Source organism: Diospyros lotus, chromosome 6 (genome assembly GCF_014633365.1).
Source record: "Diospyros lotus cultivar Yz01 chromosome 6, ASM1463336v1, whole genome shotgun sequence".
Lineage (NCBI taxonomy): Eukaryota > Viridiplantae > Streptophyta > Magnoliopsida > Ericales > Ebenaceae > Diospyros > Diospyros lotus.
The window spans coordinates 40,594,305-40,615,328 of NC_068343.1; the positions used below are offsets into that span (position 1 = coordinate 40,594,305).

At 35.5% G+C, this 21,024-nt stretch overlaps 1 long non-coding RNA gene across 1 annotated transcript; it reads left to right on the top strand.

The window, feature by feature from the left end:
- The first annotated feature begins 11,197 nt into the window (after positions 1-11,197).
- Positions 11,198-13,347, top strand: LOC127804603 (uncharacterized). Its single transcript, XR_008023690.1, has 2 exons — positions 11,198-11,696; positions 13,020-13,347. It is a non-coding gene; the product is annotated as an uncharacterized LOC127804603 (long non-coding RNA).
- The last annotated feature ends 7,677 nt before the right edge of the window (positions 13,348-21,024 follow it).

Consider the following 21,024-nt stretch of genomic DNA (forward strand, 5'->3'; position numbering starts at 1 on the left):
TCAAAAATACATACGAATGATATGATAATCACATGACTCATTCGAATGACCCAAAAACTCATTCGAATGACTGGAATATTATAGGGGAAAAGCCTACGATAACACTGAAACTTATTCGGATGCTTTGAAACTCATTCGAATGACTCAAGGCTTATTCGAATGACTGGATTCTTATCAGATATACAGCTTACGATAACAGAGATCAAAACTTGAATCAAAACTTAGCTTCACTACACCATTCCAAAAGAAATCTTGGGAGAACAATCCCAATTGATATATAAACAACTTGAGGGATGATTTACTGATCATAGCTAATGAAAAACGTTGCAAGAAACATGCCTGAACTGATTGATACTTACTGTAAGCATGTAAATACATATATAAACATGCACTGATCTGATATAACTCACTGTAACGCACATATTTGAATATATACATGCACTGGAACTGATATAAATTCTGAAATATGATATCAACTCAATCAAGACCTGTAAGAAAGGATTACAGGGGAAGGATACTTGCCTTATGATCTTCTTGATCGACTTAATGATCTCACGAGAGCCTCCTATGCAAGACTTGAACTCACTGCTCGTGCCTATATATATATATACACTAACTGTAACATAAATCTGAAACTTAAACAAAGAGTTGCTGAAACTGATGATCGAATGCTAAATACGATCCTGTAAGAAAGGTTTACATGGAGAAGAACTTGCCTTTCAAACTCTCTGATCGATCCAATGATCTAACAGAAGCCTCCAACGCAAAGCCTTTAATTCGCTGTTGAAGCTTCTTCTTCCCTCTGTTGTTCTTCACACGGCGAAGACAACATGGCTAATGACTATTATATATATACATATGCTTAAGAGAAACCCTAACGCCATCTCTCTCTCCTAATATAACTAGGAGTCTTTCAATCCGAATCCTCCTCACGGCTGGGATTAATTAATCCCTTAATCAAAATAATTCTATTTACTAATTGAATATTAACATCCAATCCTTAATATGACCAACACGTCCTTGCATTTAATTTTCACAATAATTAAATATAATTAAATGCTATTTTCTCAATTAAATCTCTAAACTGCCATATTAAATAATTAAATGGCAAATCCTCTTAATTAATTACTTCAATAATTAATTAACTAATTCTAAATAATACTAGGCCCTCTAACGGGTCGTTACAATTTCTCCCCTCCTTAAAAGAATTTGGTCCTCCAAATTCGTATCTGGTTACTCGAACAATGAGGGGTAAAGACGTCTCATCTCTTCTTCTAGCTCCCACGTCGCCTCTTCTGCCGAGTGACGCTGCCATTGTACTTTCACAAGAGGAATTGATCGATTCCTCAAGGTCTTCTCTTTACGCTCTAAAATACTGGTAGGCGTCTCTTCATAAGACACATCTTCTCTCACTTCAAGAGTCTGAAAATCGATCACATGCTGAGGATCTGGCACATACTTTCTCAACATGGAAACATGGAATACATTGTGGACATGGGACAACTGAGGTGGCAAAGCTAACTCATATGCCAAAGTCCCTATCCGTCTCAAAATCTCAAATGGACCAACGTAACGGGGACTAAGCTTTCCTGTTACGCCAAATCTTCGCACACCTTTAATAGGCATGACTCTCAACCAAACATGGTCGCCTACCTCAAACTCAAGGTCTCGCCGTCGCTTGTCTGCATAGCTCTTCTGTCTGTCTTGTGCTGTCTTCATTCTTGTTTTGATCACCCGGATCTTTTCTGTTGTCTGCTCCACAATTTCAGGACCCAATAAAGTCCTATCTCCAATCTCTTCCCAACATATCGGCGATCGACATGGTCGCCCATACAAAGCCTCATATGGTGACATTCCAATACTTGAATGGAAACTATTATTGTAGGAAAATTCCACCAAAGGTAAATGCTCATCCCAACTACCTTGGAAATCTAGAACGCAAGCTCTCAACATGTCCTCGAGAGTCCTAATAGTCCTCTTTGACTGGCCATCTGTCTGTGGATGAAAGGCCGTGCTGAACTTCAACTGAGAACCCAATGCCTCATGCAAAGCTCCCCAAAAATGAGAAGTAAAACGAGGATCTCGATCTGATACAATGCTGGATGGAACACCGTGTAACTTCACGATCTCCTCAATGTAAATTTTGGCAAATCTATTTAATGGATAAGTCTTCTTAATAGGAAGGAAATGGGCTGATTTAGTTAAACGATCAACAATCACCCATATAGCATCGTAGCCTCTAGTAGTCCTGGGTAAACCCATCACAAAGTCCATAGCAATATTATCCCATTTCCACTCCGGAATGGGTAATGGAAGTAATAAACCTGCGGGTTTCTGATGTTCCGCTTTAACTTGTTGGCATACTGAACATTGTGAAATATAACTGGCTACATCTTTCTTCATACCACTCCACCAATACTGTCGCTTAAGGTCGTGGTACATCTTCGTAACACCTGGATGAATAGTGTAACGACTCTTGTGTGCTTCATTCAAAATCTCTTGCTTAAGATTTCCACCATCGGGTATACAAATACGTCCTTGAAATAAAAGTATACCATCACTCCGTAGAGTATATCCCAAAGGAGAAAATTTCTCAATATCTGCTAAGATTTGTGTTAACTTCACATCTTTCGATTGCTGTGTCTTGAGCAATTCAAATAACTCGGGTTGTACTCTCATATAAGCACAACTCACAACTGGTTTATCTTCTGGGGTTGAAATAGATAAGACACTCAACTGTTCTAATAACCTCCATTCTTGAACCATCATCGTAGCCATAGAAGCTCCTCGCCGACTTAAAGCATCGGCTACTACATTAGCCTTTCCTGGGTGATATAGAATCTCACAGTCGAAGTCTTTAAATAACTCGACCCATCGTCTTTGCCTCATGTTCAATTCCTTCTGGGATAAAAGATAATGTAGGCTCTTATGATCTGTATAAATTTCAACTTTCTCACCATATAGATAGTGTCGCCATATCTTCAAGGCAAATACTACCGCTGCCAACTCCAGATCATGAGTAGGGTAGTTCACTTCGTGTTTCTTCAATTGTCTGGATGCATAAGCATTAACTCGACCCTCTTGCATCAATACGCAACCCAAACCTAAATGGGATGCATCGCTATAGATGGAGTATTTCTCTCCACTTCTTGGAATGGCTAAAACTGGTGCAGTAGTTAACTTTCGCTTCAATTCTTGGAAGGCACGTGCACACGCGTCATTCCATTCAAACTTTTCTCCTTTTCTTGTTAGCTTAGTCATGGGGGAAGATAAACGAGCAAACCCTTCAATGAATCGTCTATAATAGCCTGCAAGACCCAGAAAACTACGTATCTCTGTCACTGTCGTAGGTCTCGGCCAATCCATAACTGCTTTAGTCTTGTCTGGATCCACTGAAATACCATCTCCAGACACCACATGACCTAGAAATCCAATTTGAGTGAGCCAGAACTCACACTTGTTGAACTTGGCGTACAGTTGCTCTTCTTTGAGTCTCTGCAATACTAGAGTAAGATGCTCTGTATGCTCCTCCACATTAGATGAGTAAACTAGGATATCGTCGATGAAGACAATAATGAATCGATCTAGGTACTTATGTAGAACTCGATTCATCAAATCCATGAAAACAGCTGGGGCATTCGTCAACCCGAATGGCATCACCACAAACTCGTAGTGTCCATAGCGAGTCCTGAAAGCAGTCTTCTGAATATCATCATCTCTAACTCCCACCTGATGGTATCCCGATCTCAAATCTATCTTCGAGAATACCTTAGCTCCTCGCAATTGATCTAACAAGTCATCCACTCGAGGTAAGGGATATTTATTCTTCACTGTCACCTGGTTCAATTGACGATAGTCAATACATAATCTCAAAGATCCATCTTTCTTCCTCACGAACAATACTGGTGCACCCCACGGGGATGAACTGGGTCGGATAAAGCCCTTCTCTATTAATTCTTCTAATTGGGCCTTCAACTCCTTTAGCTCATTAGGTGCCATCCGATATGGAGCCTTAGAGATAGGCTGCGTACCAGGCAATAATTCGATAGTAAACTCCGATCCTCTCCGAGGGGGGTAATCCTGGTAGCTCATCTGGGAAAACTTCTTGGAAATCTCGTACTACTGGTACCTCGGTTAAATTCTTCTTGCTTCCTTCGTCAGTGGTTACAAAGGCTAGATAAGCCTCGCATCCATCACGCATAAGCTTTTCAACTTTCATCACTGAGATCATAGGAATCGTAGACATAGGCTTGACTCCTCTATAAATAAGAATCGGCTGTTGAGGTAGTTCAAAATCAATAATCTTTCGCCGACAATCGACTCTTGCATAATGTCGTGATAGCCAATCCATGCCAAGGATCAAATCAAAATCTTTAACATCGAGAATTACCAAATCCCCCAATAGCTTCTTATCATGGACCTCGATCTCACAATTCTCAAACATTTCTCTAGCTATCATAATCTTATCTCCCGGCGTAGACACAATCAAGTGGTACGGCAAAGAAATCCGGGAATGGGGAACATAACATACTGTGCGCAGTGCAATAAAAGAATGTGTAGAACCAGTATCAAATAATGCACGCACATCATGACCATATAGGGATAGAATACCTTGGATAGTCCCGTCGCCCTGCTCTGCCTCAGCTGTGGTAAGGGCATAAACTCTACCCTGCACCTGTCTATCTGCGGGCGGTGGATGCTGAGCTACTAGTAGCGCTGGTATTGGTGCCGCTCCTAGCCCTCTAGCTGCTGGTGGCCTCTGATTCGCCTGCTGACCTCTATTTTGGGGCGGTTGAGTACACCGGTTGGCTGTGTGTCCTTTTTGTCCGCACCTAAAACAAGTGACCTCTGGCGCGGGAAGTGCTGCTTGATTCCTCGGGCAATCTTTCTTTCTATGCCCTTCTTGTCCACACTTGAAACAAATGTTCTTCCCAGCTAGGCACGGTCCTCCGTGCTTCCTTCCACACTGACCACATTGTGGATTATTCTCTGTTTTATTTCCTTGTCCGGCTGTCCACTTCCTCTTCTTATTATTGTTGGACGAACCCTGAGATGTACCTGTGCCCTTCTTGGCTGCTTGTGTTGCTCTCCATTCGTTGCGATCTCGCTCGATAGCATATGCTCGCTGGACCACCGTGGCATAATCCACGCTTAGAGCTCCTCCAAAAGCATGTCGGATATCCGCACGCAATCCTCTCTGAAATTTGGCGGCTTTCTTGCTTCACTGGACACCAACTCTGGAGCGTATCGTGACAATGCTGTAAACTCCGCCTCGTACTGAGCCACCGTATTAGTACCTTGTACCAACTCCACGAATTCATAAACTTTCTGCTCCTTGACCCATGCTGGGCAATAAGCGTCGTTGAACACTTGTTGAAACTCAACCCATGTGGGTTCTCGATCACCAAACCTCTGGCGGGCAGTCTCCCACCATCTCTCGGCATCGCCTCTGAACATGAACGTGCTAAGTCGAACTCGTCGGTCGTCCGCACAACCAATAGATCGGAGATGCTTCTCTATTGACAGCATCCAATTCTCCGCTGTTGCTGCATCTGTACCTCCATGAAATGCTGGTGGTCGGAACGCCATGAAGTCCTTCAATAATTGACTCCCAGTGTCTGCCGCTACAACTGGAGTTGTTGGGGCGACTAGCGGTTCGCCTCCATTACCTCCTGCTTCTTGGTGCACTTGCGGTTGTCTCACCTGATTCGTCACTAGGGTATCGACTACCCTCATCAAACCTGCCAACATGCCTCGCATCTCGGCCATACCCTGTCGTAAGTCACTGCCAGAATCCCCTGGTGAGCCTGGTGTGGGAACTGGAACCTCGCCTGGCGTAGAAGTAGCCTGGCTGCGAGTACGGGGTCGTCCTCTTTGATTACTCATCTTCCTGTATCACCACATAGGGTTAGAATACTGTAAATTGGGTTAACGTATCTAACTGACGGACACAAGTCCTAACTCTACCCAACATCCTATGTGTGTACTGGAGACTCCTCAAAACACTGCTCTGATACCAATACTGTAACACCCCCTCTCCTAGAACTACCCGAGAAGAGGTGTTACTGGGGATAATAAAATAAACTGACTGATAACTGAATTCTGATACCAATACTGTATATATCAATTAATTGTAATAAGACTCTGAGTCAAGAAAAACTGAAATCATAATTGCATCTAAGGGAAATTTCCTAAACTGGAAAATAAAATGAATCTAAACTGATCAAGCACTAACTAACAAACTAACAACTAATAACTCCCAGACATCTTTGGTCTTGAGCGGCTCCACGTACACACACTACTGGACACTGCTGCTAGGCCCCACGTCTGGTACTCCCCCACTAGGACCTGGAATGGTGAAGAGTACAAGGTGAGCTACAAAGCTCAGCAAGTAATAAACTGGAGAGAATAACTGAAGCTGAATCGAAAAATATCGATACTGATAAAAATGCTTACTGAACTTGTACTGAGAGATATAATAATCACTGGATGGCATTTATAAGATGTAATGCACATAAGCTGTAAACTAAATGCAGGTATGCAACTTTGGCACGTAGGCCCACATAACTGTAACACATACCTGACTGATCTGAGTCCTGCAAACATAAAAACTGTAAGCACATACTTTGGGCAATATGCCCCTAGCTCCCTGGTCGACATCAGGCGAGCAACTCATAACTGAGATATAATTGTACTGATACTAGTGGGATCCCCGCGGACAAGCCGCCTGGCGCGCATAATGCAATGCTCATATAAATGCTAGCACACGATATGTAGTGCTCCACATAAGTCATGCTCAATGCTTATACAATGCGTATGCACATAATCTCACAAAATAATGCTGACCATGTCATAATGAACTGCTAAACATGGTATATGATTTTTACTAGAAATATTGAGATTCAAATATTCTGGAATTTCTGAATATAGGCATGGCATATTGGATTTTGTCATATCTTGGCATAAAAATTCAATATCTGAATAATTGAATATTTATATTAAATTTAATACTTGAATCAAGAATTTATTGGAAGCCATTTGGATGCCATTTGATACTATTTGGATGATTGAGAAAGTCTAAGGAGGAAATTTGAATGAAAAACAGCTCATTCGAATGAAAAAAATGGATTTCAGCAAGCTCATTCGAATGGCAGAAAACTCATTCGAATGACAGAGACTCATTCGAATGACAGAAGGCTCATTCGAATGACTGATGATATTCAAAGGCTATTTGGATCTGATCTGGGACTCATTCGAATGACTCTCAAATTCATTCGAATGAATTTTGAAAATTTTCAACTTTTGAACTGGAAAAACTTGACTCATTCGAATGCAACAGTAACCTTATTCGAATCAATTTGAAAGTCATTCGAATGACAAGAAGGCTCATTCGAATGCTAAGCTATACAAAGCAACAACTTACTCACATCTTCAAGGGCTCATTCGAATGACAACAAGGCTCATTCGAATGACAGTCAAAAACCTCAAAAATACATACGAATGATATGATAATCACATGACTCATTCGAATGACCCAAAAACTCATTCGAATGACTGGAATATTATAGGGGAAAAGCCTACGATAACACTGAAACTTATTCGGATGCTTTGAAACTCATTCGAATGACTCAAGGCTTATTCGAATGACTGGATTCTTATCAGATATACAGCTTACGATAACAGAGATCAAAACTTGAATCAAAACTTAGCTTCACTACACCATTCCAAAAGAAATCTTGGGAGAACAATCCCAATTGATATATAAACAACTTGAGGGATGATTTACTGATCATAGCTAATGAAAAACGTTGCAAGAAACATGCCTGAACTGATTGATACTTACTGTAAGCATGTAAATACATATATAAACATGCACTGATCTGATATAACTCACTGTAACGCACATATTTGAATATATACATGCACTGGAACTGATATAAATTCTGAAATATGATATCAACTCAATCAAGACCTGTAAGAAAGGATTACAGGGGAAGGATACTTGCCTTATGATCTTCTTGATCGACATAATGATCTCACGAGAGCCTCCTATGCAAGACTTGAACTCACTGCTCGTGCCTATATATATATATATACACTAACTGTAACATAAATCTGAAACTTAAACAAAGAGTTGCTGAAACTGATGATCGAATGCTAAATACGATCCTGTAAGAAAGGTTTACACGGAGAAGAACTTGCCTTTCAAACTCTCTGATCGATCCAATGATCTAACAGAAGCCTCCAACGCAAAGCCTTTAATTCGCTGTTGAAGCTTCTTCTTCCCTCTGTTGTTCTTCACACGGCGAAGACAACATGGCTAATGACTATTATATATATACATATGCTTAAGAGAAACCCTAACGCCATCTCTCTCTCCTAATATAACTAGGAGTCTTTCAATCCGAATCCTCCTCACGGCTGTGATTAATTAATCCCTTAATAAAAATAATTCTATTTACTAATTGAATATTAACATCCAATCCTTAATATGACCAACACGTCCTTGCATTTAATTTTCACAATAATTAAATATAATTAAATGCTATTTTCTCAATTAAATCTCTAAACTGCCATATTAAATAATTAAATGGCAAATCCACTTAATTAATTACTTCAATAATTAATTAACTAATTCTAAATAATACTAGGCCCTCTAACGGGTCGTTACAATCAAAATGTCCTTTTTCCCCTAAATTTGGAATCGCCCTCATCAAATTTGTACACTTGAAAATATCATTTCTTGAATCAAAGTTGTCTCTTTTTTATTTAAAGTGTTCAACTATGGACCGATGGCTAAAACTAAAATTTTCAAAAATTTCGAAAATCAGAAATTGAACTTTCTCGAGTGAATTTAAGGTATCAAAATGTCCTTTTTCACCTAAAATTGGAATCGTCCTCATCAAATTTGTACACCTGAAAATATCATTTCTTGAATCAAAGTTGTCTCTATTTTATTTAAAGTGTTCAACTATGGACCCATGGCTAAAACTCAAATTTTCAAAACTTTCGAAAATCAGAAATTGAACTTTCTCGAGTGAATTTAAGGTATCAAAATGTCCTTTTTCACCTAAATTTGGAATCGCCCTCATCAAATTTGTACACTTGAAAATATAATTTCTTGAATCAAAGTTGTCTCTTTTTTATTTAAAGTGTTCAACTATGGACCCATTGCTAAAACTCAAATTTTCAAAACTTTCGAAAATCAGAAATTGAACTTTCTCGAGTGAATTTAATGTATCAAAATGTCCATTTTCCACTAAATTTGGAATCGCCCTCATCAAATTTGTATATACTTGAAAATATCATTTCTTGAATCAAAGTTGTCTCTTTTATATTTAAAGTGTTCAACTATGGACTGATAGCTAAAACTGAAATTTTCAAAAATTTCGAAAATCAGAAATTGAACTTTCTCGAGTGAATTTAAGGTATCAAAATGTCCTTTTTCACCTAAATTTGGAATCGCCATCATCAAATTTGTACACTTGAAAATATCATTTCTTGAATCAAAGTTGTCTCTTTTTTATTTAAAGTGTTCAACTATGGACCCATGGCTAAAACTCAAATTTTCAAAACTTTCGAAAATCAGAAATTGAACTTTCTCGAGTGAATTTAAGGTATCAAAATGACCTTTTTCACCTAAATTTGGAATCGCCCTCATCAAATTTGTACACTTGAAAATATCATTTCTTGAATCAAAGTTGTCTCTTTTTTATTTAAAGTGTTCAACTATGGACCGATGGCTAAAACTGAAATTTTCAAAAATTTCGAAAATCAGAAATTGAACTTTCTCGAGTGAATTTAATGTATCAAAATGTCCTTTTTCTCCTAAATTTGGAATCGTCCTCATCAAATTTGTACACTTGAAAATATCCTTTATTGAATCAAAGATGTCTATTTTTTATTTATAGTGTTCAACTATGGACCCATGGCTAAAACTCAAATTTTTAAAACTTTCGAAAATCAGAAATTGAACTTTCTCGAGTGAATTTAATGTATCAAAATGTCCTTTTTCCCCTAAATTTGGAATCGCCCTCATCAAATTTGTACACTTGAAAATATCATTTCTTGAATCAAAGTTGTCTCTTTTTTATTTAAAGTGTTCAACTATGGACCGATGGCTAAAACTAAAATTTTCAAAAATTTCGAAAATCAGAAATTGAACTTTCTCGAGTGAATTTAATGTATCAAAATGTCCATTTTCCCCTAAATTTGGAATCGCCCTCATCAAATTTGTTCACTTGAAAATATCATTTCTTGAATGAAAGTTGTCTCTTTTTTATTTAAAGTGTTCAACTATGGACTGATGGCTAAAACTGAAATTTTCAAAAATTTTGAAAATCAGAAATTGAACTTTCTCGAGTGAATATAAGGTATCAAAATGTCCTTTTTCACCTAAATTTGGAATCGTCCTCATCAAATTTGTACACTTGAAAATATCATTTCTTGAATCAAAGTTGTCTCTTTTTTATTTAAAGTGTTCAACTATGGACCCATGGCTAAAACTCAAATTTTCAAAACTTTCGAAAATCAGAAATTGAACTTTCTCGACTGAATTTAAGGTATCAAAATGTCCTTTTTCACCTAAATTTGGAATCGCCCTCATCAAATTTGTACACTTGAAAATATCATTTCTTGAATCAAAGTTGTCTCTTTTTTATTTAAAGTGTTCAACTATGGACCGATGGCTAAAACTGAAATTTTCAAAAATTTCGAAAATCAGAAATTGAACTTTCTCTAGTGAATTTAATGTATCAAAATGTCCTTTTTCACCTAAATTTGGAATCGCCCTCATCAAATTTGTACACTTGAAAATATCATTTCTTGAATGAAAGTTGTCTCTTTTTTATTTAAAGTGTTCAACTATGGACCCATTGCTAAAACTCAAATTTTCAAAACTTTCGAAAATCAGAAATTGAACTTTCTCGAGTGAATTTAATGTATCAAAATGTCCTTTTTCCCCTTAATTTGGAATCGCCCTCATCAAATTTGTACACTTGAAAATATCATTTCTTGAATCAAAGTTGTCTCTTTTTTATTTAAAGTGTTCAACTATGGACCCATGGCTAAAACTCAAATTTTCAAAACTTTCGAAAATCAGAAATTGAACTTTCTCGAGTGAATTTAATGTATCAAAATGTCCTTTTTCTCCTAAATTTGGAATCGTCCTCATCAAATTTGTACACTTGAAAATATCCTTTATTGAATCAAAGTTGTCTCTTTTTTATTTAAAGTGTTCAACTATGGACCCATGGCTAAAACTCAAATTTTTAAAACTTTCGAAAATCAGAAATTGAACTTTCTCGAGTGAATTTAATGTATCAAAATGTCCTTTTTCCCCTAAATTTGGAATCGCCCTCATCAAATTTGTACACTTGAAAATATCATTTCTTGAATCAAAGTTGTCTCTTTTTTATTTAAAGTGTTCAACTATGGACCGATGGCTAAAACTAAAATTTTCAAAACTTTCGAAAATCAGAAATTGAACTTTCTCGAGTGAATTTAATGTATCAAAATGTCCATTTTCCCCTAAATTTGGAATCGCCCTCATCAAATTTGTACACTTGAAAATATCATTTCTTGAATGAAAGTTGTCTCTTTTTTATTTAAAGTGTTCAACTATGGACCGATGGCTAAAACTGAAATTTTCAAAAATTTCGAAAATCAGAAATTGAACTTTCTCGAGTGAATTTAAGGTATCAAAATGTCCTTTTTCACCTAAATTTGGAATCGTCCTCATCAAATTTGTACACTTGAAAATATCATTTCTTGAATCAAAGTTGTCTCTTTTTTATTTAAAGTGTTCAACTATGGACCCATGGCTAAAACTCAAATTTTCAAAACTTTCGAAAATCAGAAATTGAACTTTCTCGAGTGAATTTAAGGTATCAAAATGTCCTTTTTCACCTAAATTTGGAATCGCCCTCATCAAATTTGTACACTTGAAAATATCATTTCTTGAATCAAAGTTGTCTCTTTTTTATTTAAAGTGTTCAACTATGGACCGATGGCTAAAACTGAAATTTTCAAAACTTTCGAAAATCAGAAATTGAACTTTCTCGAGTGAATTTAATGTATCAAAATGTCCTTTTTCACCTAAATTTGGAATCGCCCTCATCAAATTTGTACACTTGAAAATATCATTTCTTGAATCAAAGTTGTCTCTTTTTTATTTAAAGTGTTCAACTATGGACCCATGGCTAAAACTCAAATTTTCAAAACTTTCGAAAATCAGAAATTGAACTTTCTCGAGTGAATTTAATGTATCAAAATGTCCTTTTTCCCCTAAATTTGGAATCGCCCTCATCAAATTTGTACACTTGAAAATATCATTTCTTGAATCAAAGTTGTCTCTTTTTTATTTAAAGTGTTCAACTATGGACCCATGGCTAAAACTCAAATTTTCAAAACTTTCGAAAATCAGAAATTGAACTTTCTCGAGTGAATTTAATGTATCAAAATGTCCTTTTTCTCCTAAATTTGGAATCGTCCTCATCAAATTTGTACACTTGAAAATATCATTTATTGAATCAAAGATGTCTCTTTTTTATTTAAAGTGTTCAACTATGGACCCATGGCTAAAACTCAAATTTTCAAAACTTTCGAAAATCAGAAATTGAACTTTCTCGAGTGAATTTAATGTATCAAAATGTCCTTTTTCCCCTAAATTTGGAATCGCCCTCATCAAATTTGTACACTTGAAAATATCATTTCTTGAATCAAAGTTTTCTCTTTTTTATTTAAAGTGTTCAACTATGGACCCGATGGCTAAACTCAAATTTTCAAAACTTTCGAAAATCAGAAATTGAACTTTCTCGAGTGAATTTAATGTATCAAAATGTCCTTTTTCCCCTAAATTTGGAATCGCCCTCATCAAATTTGTACACTTGAAAATATCATTTCTTGAATCAAAGTTGTCTCTTTTTTATTTAAAGTGTTCAACTATGGACCCATGGCTAAAACTCAAATTTTCAAAACTTTCGAAAATCAGAAATTGAACTTTCTCGAGTGAATTTAAGGTATCAAAATGTCCTTTTTCACCTAAATTTGGAATCGCCCTCATCAAATTTGTACACTTGAAAATATCATTTCTTGAATCAAAGTTGTCTCTTTTTTATTTAAAGTGTTCAACTATGGACCCATGGCTAAAACTCAAATTTTCAAAACTTTCGAAAATCAGAAATTGAACTTTCTCGAGTGAATTTAAGGTATCAAAATGTCCTTTTTCACCTAAATTTGGAATCGCCCTCATCAAATTTGTACACTTGAAAATATCATTTCTTGAATCAAAGTTGTCTCTTTTTTATTTAAAGTGTTCAACTATGGACCCATGGCTAAAACTCAAATTTTCAAAACTTTCGAAAATCAGAAATTGAACTTTCTCGAGTGAATTTAATGTATCAAAATGTCCTTTTTCTCCTAAATTTGGAATCGTCCTCATCAAATTTGTACACTTGAAAATATCGTTTATTGAATCAAAGTTGTCTCTTTTTTATTTAAAGTGTTCAACTATGGACCCATGGCTAAACTCAAATTTTTAAAACTTTCGAAAATCAGAAATTGAACTTTCTCGAGTGAATTTAATGTATCAAAATGTCCTTTTTCCCCTAAATTTGGAATCGCCCTCATCAAATTTGTACACTTGAAAATATCATTTCTTGAATCAAAGTTGTCTCTTTTTTATTTAAAGTGTTCAACTATGGACCGATGGCTAAAACTAAAATTTTCAAAACTTTCGAAAATCAGAAATTGAACTTTCTCGAGTGAATTTAATGTATCAAAATGTCCTTTTTCCCCTAAATTTGGAATCGCCCTCATCAAATTTGTACACTTGAAAATATCATTTCTTGAATCAAAGTTGTCTCTTTTTTATTTAAAGTGTTCAACTATGGACCGATGGCTAAAACTGAAATTTTCAAAACTTTCGAAAATCAGAAATTGAACTTTCTCGAGTGAATTTAATGTATCAAAATGTCCTTTTTCCCCTAAATTTGGAATCGCCCTCATCAAATTTGTACACTTGAAAATATCATTTATTGAATCAAAGTTGTCTCTTTTTTATTTAAAGTGTTCAACTATGGACCCATGGCTAAACTCAAATTTTCAAAACTTTCGAAAATCAGAATTTGAACTTTCTCGAGTGAATTTAAGGTATCAAAATGTCCTTTTTCCCCTAAATTTGGAATCGCCCTCATCAAATTTGTACACTTGAAAATATCATTTCTTGAATCAAAGTTGTCTCTTTTTTATTTAAAGTGTTCAACTATGGACCGATGGCTAAAACTGAAATTTTCAAAACTTTCGAAAATCAGAATTTGAACTTTCTCGAGTGAATTTAATGTATCAAAATGTCCTTTTTCACCTAAATTTGGAATCGCCCTCATCAAATTTGTACACTTGAAAATATCATTTCTTGAATGAAAGTTGTCTCTTTTTTATTTAAAGTGTTCAACTATGGACCCATGGCTAAAACTCAAATTTTCAAAACTTTCGAAAATCAGAAATTGAACTTTCTCGAGTGAATTTAATGTATCAAAATGTCCTTTTTCCCCTTAATTTGGAATCGCCCTCATCAAATTTGTACACTTGAAAATATCATTTCTTGAATCAAAGTTGTCTTTTTTTTATTTAAAGTGTTCAACTATGGACCCACTGCTAAAACTCAAATTTTCAAAACTTTCGAAAATCAGAAATTGAACTTTCTCGAGTGAATTTAATGTATCAAAATGTCCTTTTTCTCCTAAATTTGGAATCGTCCTCATCAAATTTGTACACTTGAAAATATCCTTTATTGAATCAAAGTATGTCTATTTTTTATTTAAAGTGTTCAACTATGGACCCATGGCTAAAACTCAAATTTTTAAAACTTTCGAAAATCAGAAATTGAACTTTCTCGAGTGAATTTAATGTATCAAAATGTCCTTTTTCCCCTAAATTTGGAATCGCCCTCATCAAATTTGTACACTTGAAAATATCATTTCTTGAATCAAAGTTGTCTCTTTTTTATTTAAAGTGTTCAACTATGGACCGATGGCTAAAACTCAAATTTTCAAAACTTTCGAAAATCAGAAATTGAACTTTCTCGAGTGAATTTAATGTATCAAAATGTCGTCTTTCCCCTAAATTTGGAATCGCCCTCATCAAATTTGTACACTTGAAAATATCATTTATTGAATCAAAGTTGTCTCTTTTTTATTTAAAGTGTTCAACTATGGACCAATAGCTAAAACTCAAATTTTCAAAACTTTCGAAAATCAGAATTTGAACTTTCTCGAGTGAATTTAATGTATCAAAATGTCCTTTTTCACCTAAATTTGGAATCGTCCTCAACAAATTTGTACACTTGAAAATATCATTTATTGAATCAAAGTTGTCTCTTTTTTATTTAAAGTGTTCAACTATGGACCCATGGCTAAAACTCAAATTTTCAAAACTTTCGAAAATCAGAAATTGAACTTTCTCGAGTGAATTTAAGGTATCAAAATGTCCTTTTTCCCCTAAATTTGGAATCGCCCTCATCAAATTTGTACACTTGAAAATATCGCTTATTGAATCAAAGTTGTCTCTTTTTTATTTAAAGTGTTCAACTATGGACCCATGGCTAAAACTCAAATTTTCAAAACTTTCGAAAATCAGAAATTGAACTTTCTCGAGTGAATTTAATGTATCAAAATGTCGTCTTTCCCCTAAATTTGGAATCGCCCTCATCAAATTTGTACACTTGATAGTGTAACGACCCGTTAGGGGGTCTAGACGTTTTCAAGTATTTTATTTTGGGTTCAAAAATTTTTGTTTTAATTAATTAAGGGTTGAAAATATTTTTCCTTGTTTATTGGAATAAAGAGTAAGTTGAAATAAGAGTTTTGTAGCCTATTTAAATGGAAACCAAAAAAATGTGGGGAAAGTCCAAATAGATTGGGCTATTAAGATGTGCTTGGAATTTTAATTATATTATTAATGGGCTTGGATGATGAAAATTTATTTTTGGGTTAGCAAGTTGGGCTATGGAATGGCCCATAGCATGGGCTGAGCCCAATTGAGAGATGAAACTTGAAATCCTTAAAAGAAAATCATAATAAAATAAATTGGCCCAAATGTCAATAGTGCCCTTGGTCTTCCTTTTGACCATTGTAAAGGTGAAGGGCAGTCAGGTCATTTCGACCAAGTGGCAGGTGCAGACTGTGCATTGCCCTCTTCATGTTTCATCTGCATTGGAGACCTTTTCTCTTGTGCGTACTCTCCTTTCCTATCTAAGACTTCTTCTCCTTATCTCCCATTTTCCCTCCTGGTTGCTGGTATTTTGGTCTGAGTTGATAGCAGCTTCAGGAAGGGAGGATTTTTCTGCGTAGCAAAGTTATCAGGCAAGTTCTTCTTACACTCTCTCTTAATTTTCAGTGCGAGCTCCCTTGTTATTTATTTTCTCGTGCAAGTTCCCCCTGTTAGTCTCTTCATTTTACTCACTGTGAGGGGTTATATATATATAGACATGTATAAAATATATTCATACGCTTGTTGCTGCGTATGGTTCACTCTCTGCTAGAGTTCATTGAGTCTGTGAATCTGGGTATCTGTTGGAGTCTTCTTGAGGTCTCAAAATGGGGTTTGTTTTCACCCCAAGCTTTCTTCGTGAATGGCATTTTATATAGCTAGGTGAGGATGAGAACCTCTGTTCGTTCTGCATCCAAAGAAGCAGTGTTCAATGTATATATATATATATATATATCTGTGTGTGTAACACCTCTGAATGAGCTCGCTGATCCAAATGCTTCTTATATGTATATGTGCTGTGTTTGAATGTAAAATGCTCAGTCCATTCAAATGATTTTATTGAGGTATTTGGAGGTCTCGCATCAAACAGCAAAAGCTGAACTGGAAATAAATATATACTGTTCACCCATATATGAGACCCACTTGTAAATACCCTAGCTAATCCATCATATATTCATGCTTAAACAGTCATTCGAATGCCCCTGTTTTGTTCGACAAACCCAGTTATATATATATACACGTTCAGCTTCATTGATGTTCTAGCGAGCTCGTTCCAGTTCTTTCCGCGAGCTCGTTCCAGCTCTTTGCCGCAAGCTCACACCTATAAGCTCCCTGGCCGCTTAATCGCGAGCTCATCTTTCAAGCTCTTGGCCGCGAGCTCTTGCCGCGCGCCTGACCATAAGCTGCGACCTCAAGAACCCCTTGACCGCGAGCTCGTTCGCTTGTCCTTCCCGCGAGGTCTCTTGAGCTCTCTTCGTAAGCTGCGACCTCAAGAACCCCTTGACCGCGAGCTCGTTCACCTCATGACCCCGAGCTCGTTCGCTTGTCCTTCCCGCGAGGTCTCTTGAGCTCTCTCCGTAAGCTGCGACCTCAAGACCGAGCTGTTCCCGAGCTCGTCCCATATGCCTTTGAATGAGAGCTATCAGCTCTCACCCTGTTTATTTACCTTTCCTTAACTTAAGTAAATGTTTGCATTTTCCCTAATTTATATTTTACTTTCCTTTACTTTAATACATAAATGTAAATAAGAAAGTACCCCCCATTTGGATTCAATAAAAATATCAAAAAAATCAAAATCCATAAAAATAAAAAGTTAGAATTTTGGTTTTAGTACAAATCCATGAATTTGCAATTTTACCACCATCGAAATACATAGTTTCCGTTTCTTGAAAAATTCATTAAAAATCATTTTTACAACAATAAATGCTAGTAATCAAATTACCGGGAGTTAGTTTTTCAAGTTGAAGACATTTTCAAAAAACGTTCTATTTGGTCCATTACCTTAGGAAAATTTCAGGATTATGTTTGGTCAGCAATTTCACGTGGTGTGGTCATTTGATTGCATGGGGTCGAATAATGAATTTGAGCTATGAGCATGAATGCAAGTAAATGCATACTATCACTGGTTAAATGAAATCACAACAATCATATGATGGGAATAATAGTTATTAAATTTATAATACTCCTCAACTGGCGAATCGAGACTTAATATTAAATAGCATCTCTCAAAGAAGTATTCTTGTGTTGTAAATTACATTAAGCATTTTTGTGTCATAAATTACATCTTGAATGTGGTAAACATTATGAAGTAAGATATGTTGAATTTATCTGATGATGGGGGAAATACTCGGTATGGGTAAGTGATGTTAACAGCATGAATATTGCAGAATCAGGAATTTAAATACATGTGGTTGGCAAATGCATACATGATGCATACATGTACAGGTTTCATATATATATGTTTTGCGCACCTATTATTTTGCGCGGAGGGAGAAAGGGTACCCTAGAGCACTTGGCACGGGACGAGGTGGCCATAGCCCGGCAGGTTGGCTCCATATTTATTTGTGAGATCCTATGAAACTTATACACTTTTGCATGCATTGATTTATGGCTTGAGAGCCGGAAAAAAATTGATATTGATAATGAAATAATGCACTCTTGCATGTATTGATTGATGGCTTGCGAGCCTGTGAGAATTTATAATGACATTGAAATTTTATGCACATTTGCATAGGGATACATGGTGAGATGATATATTGAGTTGAATTGATAATTCATGAATTATGAATCTTGTATATATTGTGGAGTCCTTGATTACTCTTCTTGGTGTCATCGTGTTCTTGAATCATATATTTTGTTCTTTGTTTCTCGAACTTGCTGAGCCTTGTGGCTCACTTGATCTCTTTGCCATTCCAGGTAAAGGAAAGACGGTTATTGGGGGCGAGTCCAATAGGACTGCAACCCAGGGATAGTGGTGTACGGAGACGCGTCCTAGCTTTAAAGATCCTAGTTAGTGATTTGGTGAGGTTTGTAATAGTGAAAATTTATTATGTTATGGCATTTGAGCCTCACATTATTTTGTATGGCCATCAAGCCTAGAGTTATGAGAAATTGGGAATGTAATTAAATCTTATTAAATTTCCGCTGCTAGAAATGAAATGAGTTGAGTTCAGTTTTGTTCTATATCATCCATGTAAGGACCTTCTTTCGAGTATTCGGAAGCGGGCCTTACACTTGAAAATATCGTTTATTGAACCAAAGTTTTCTCTTTTTTATTTAAAGTGGTCAACTATGGACCCATGGCTAAAAATCAAATTTTTAAAACTTCTGAAAATTAGAATTTGAACTTTCTCGGCTGTATTTAAGGTATCAAAGTGTCGTCTTATCGGTAAATTTTGAATCGTCATCATCAAATTTTTACACTTGAAGATATCGTTTGTTGAATCAAAGTTGTCTCTTTTTTATTTAAAGTGTTCAACTTTGGACCCATGGCTAAACTCAATCTTTCAAAACTTTCGAAAATCAGAATTTGAACTTTCTCGAGTGAATTTAATGTATCAAAATGTCGTCTTTCTCCTGAATTTGGAATTGCCCTCATCAAATTTGTACACTTGAAAATATCGTTTATTGATTCAAAGTTGTCTCTTTTTTATTTAAGTTGTTCAACTATGGACCCATGGATAAACTCAAATTTTTAAATCTTTCGAAAATCAGAATTTGAACTTTCTCGAGTGAATTTACTGTATCAAAATGTCCTTTTTCCCCTAAATTTGGAATCGCCCTCATCAAATTTGTACACTTGAAAATATCATTTATTGAATCAAAGTTGTCTCTTTTTTATTTAAAGTGTTCAACTATGGACCCATGGCTAAAACTCAAATTTTTCAAAACTTTCGAAAATCAGAATTTGAACTTTCTCGAGTGAATTTAATGTATCAAAATGTCCTTTTTCCCCTAAATTTGGAATCGCCCTCATCAAATTTGTACACTTGAAAATATCATTTCTTGAATCAAAGTTGTCTCTTTTTTTATTTAAAGTGGTCAACTATGGACCCATGGCTAAAACTCAAATTTTCAAAACTTTCGAAAATAGAAATTTGAACTTTCTCGAGTGAATTTAATGTATCAAAATGTCCTTTTTCCCCTAAATTTGGAATCGCCCTCATCAAATTTGTACACTTGAAAATATCATTTATTGAATCAAAGTTGTCTCTTTTTTATTTAAAGTGTTCAACTATGGACGCATGGCTAAAACTCAAATTTTCAAAACTTTCGAAAATCAGAAATTGAACTTTCTCGAGTGAATTTAATGTATCAAAATGTCGTCTTTCCCCTAAATTTGGAATCGCCCTCATCAAATTTGGACACTTGTAAATATCGTTTGATGAATCAAAGTTGTCGCTTTTTTATATAAAGTATTCAACAATGGACCCATGGCTAAAACCTAAATTTTCAAAACTTTCGAAAATCAGAATTTGAACTTTCTCGAGTGAATTTAATGTATCAAAATGTCCTTTTTCCCCTAAATTTGGAATCGCCCTCATCAAATTTGTACACTTGAAAATATCGATTATTGAATCAAAGTTGTCTCTTTTTTATTTAAAGTGTTCAACTATGGACCCATGGCTAAAACTCAAATTTTCAAAACTTTCGAAAATCAGAAATTGAACTTTCTCGAGTGAATTTAATGTATCAAAAAGTTGTCTTTTCCCCTAAATTTGGAATCGCCCTCATCAAATTTGTACACTTGAAAATATCATTTCTTGAATCAAAGTTGTCTCTTTTTTATTTAAAGTGTTCAACTATGGACCCATTGCTAAAACTCAAATTTTCAAAACTTTCTAAAATCAGAAATTGAACTTTCTCAAGTGAATTTAATGTATCAAAATGTCCATTTTCCACTAAATTTGGAATCGCCCTCATCAAATTTGTATACTTGAAAATATCATTTCTTGAATCAAAGTTGTCTCTTTTTTATTTAAAGTGTTCAACTATGGACTGATAGCTAAAACTGAAATTTTCAAAAATTTCGAAAATCAGAAATTGAACTTTCTCGAGTGAATTTAAGGTATCAAAATGTCCTTTTTCCCCTAAATTTGGAATCTCCCTCATCAAATTTGTACACTTGAAAATATCATTTCTTGAATCAAAGTTGTCTCTTTTTTATTTAAAGTGTTCAACTATGGACCCATGGCTAAAACTCAAATTTTCAAAACTTTCGAAAATCAGAAATTGAACTTTCTCGAGTGAATTTAA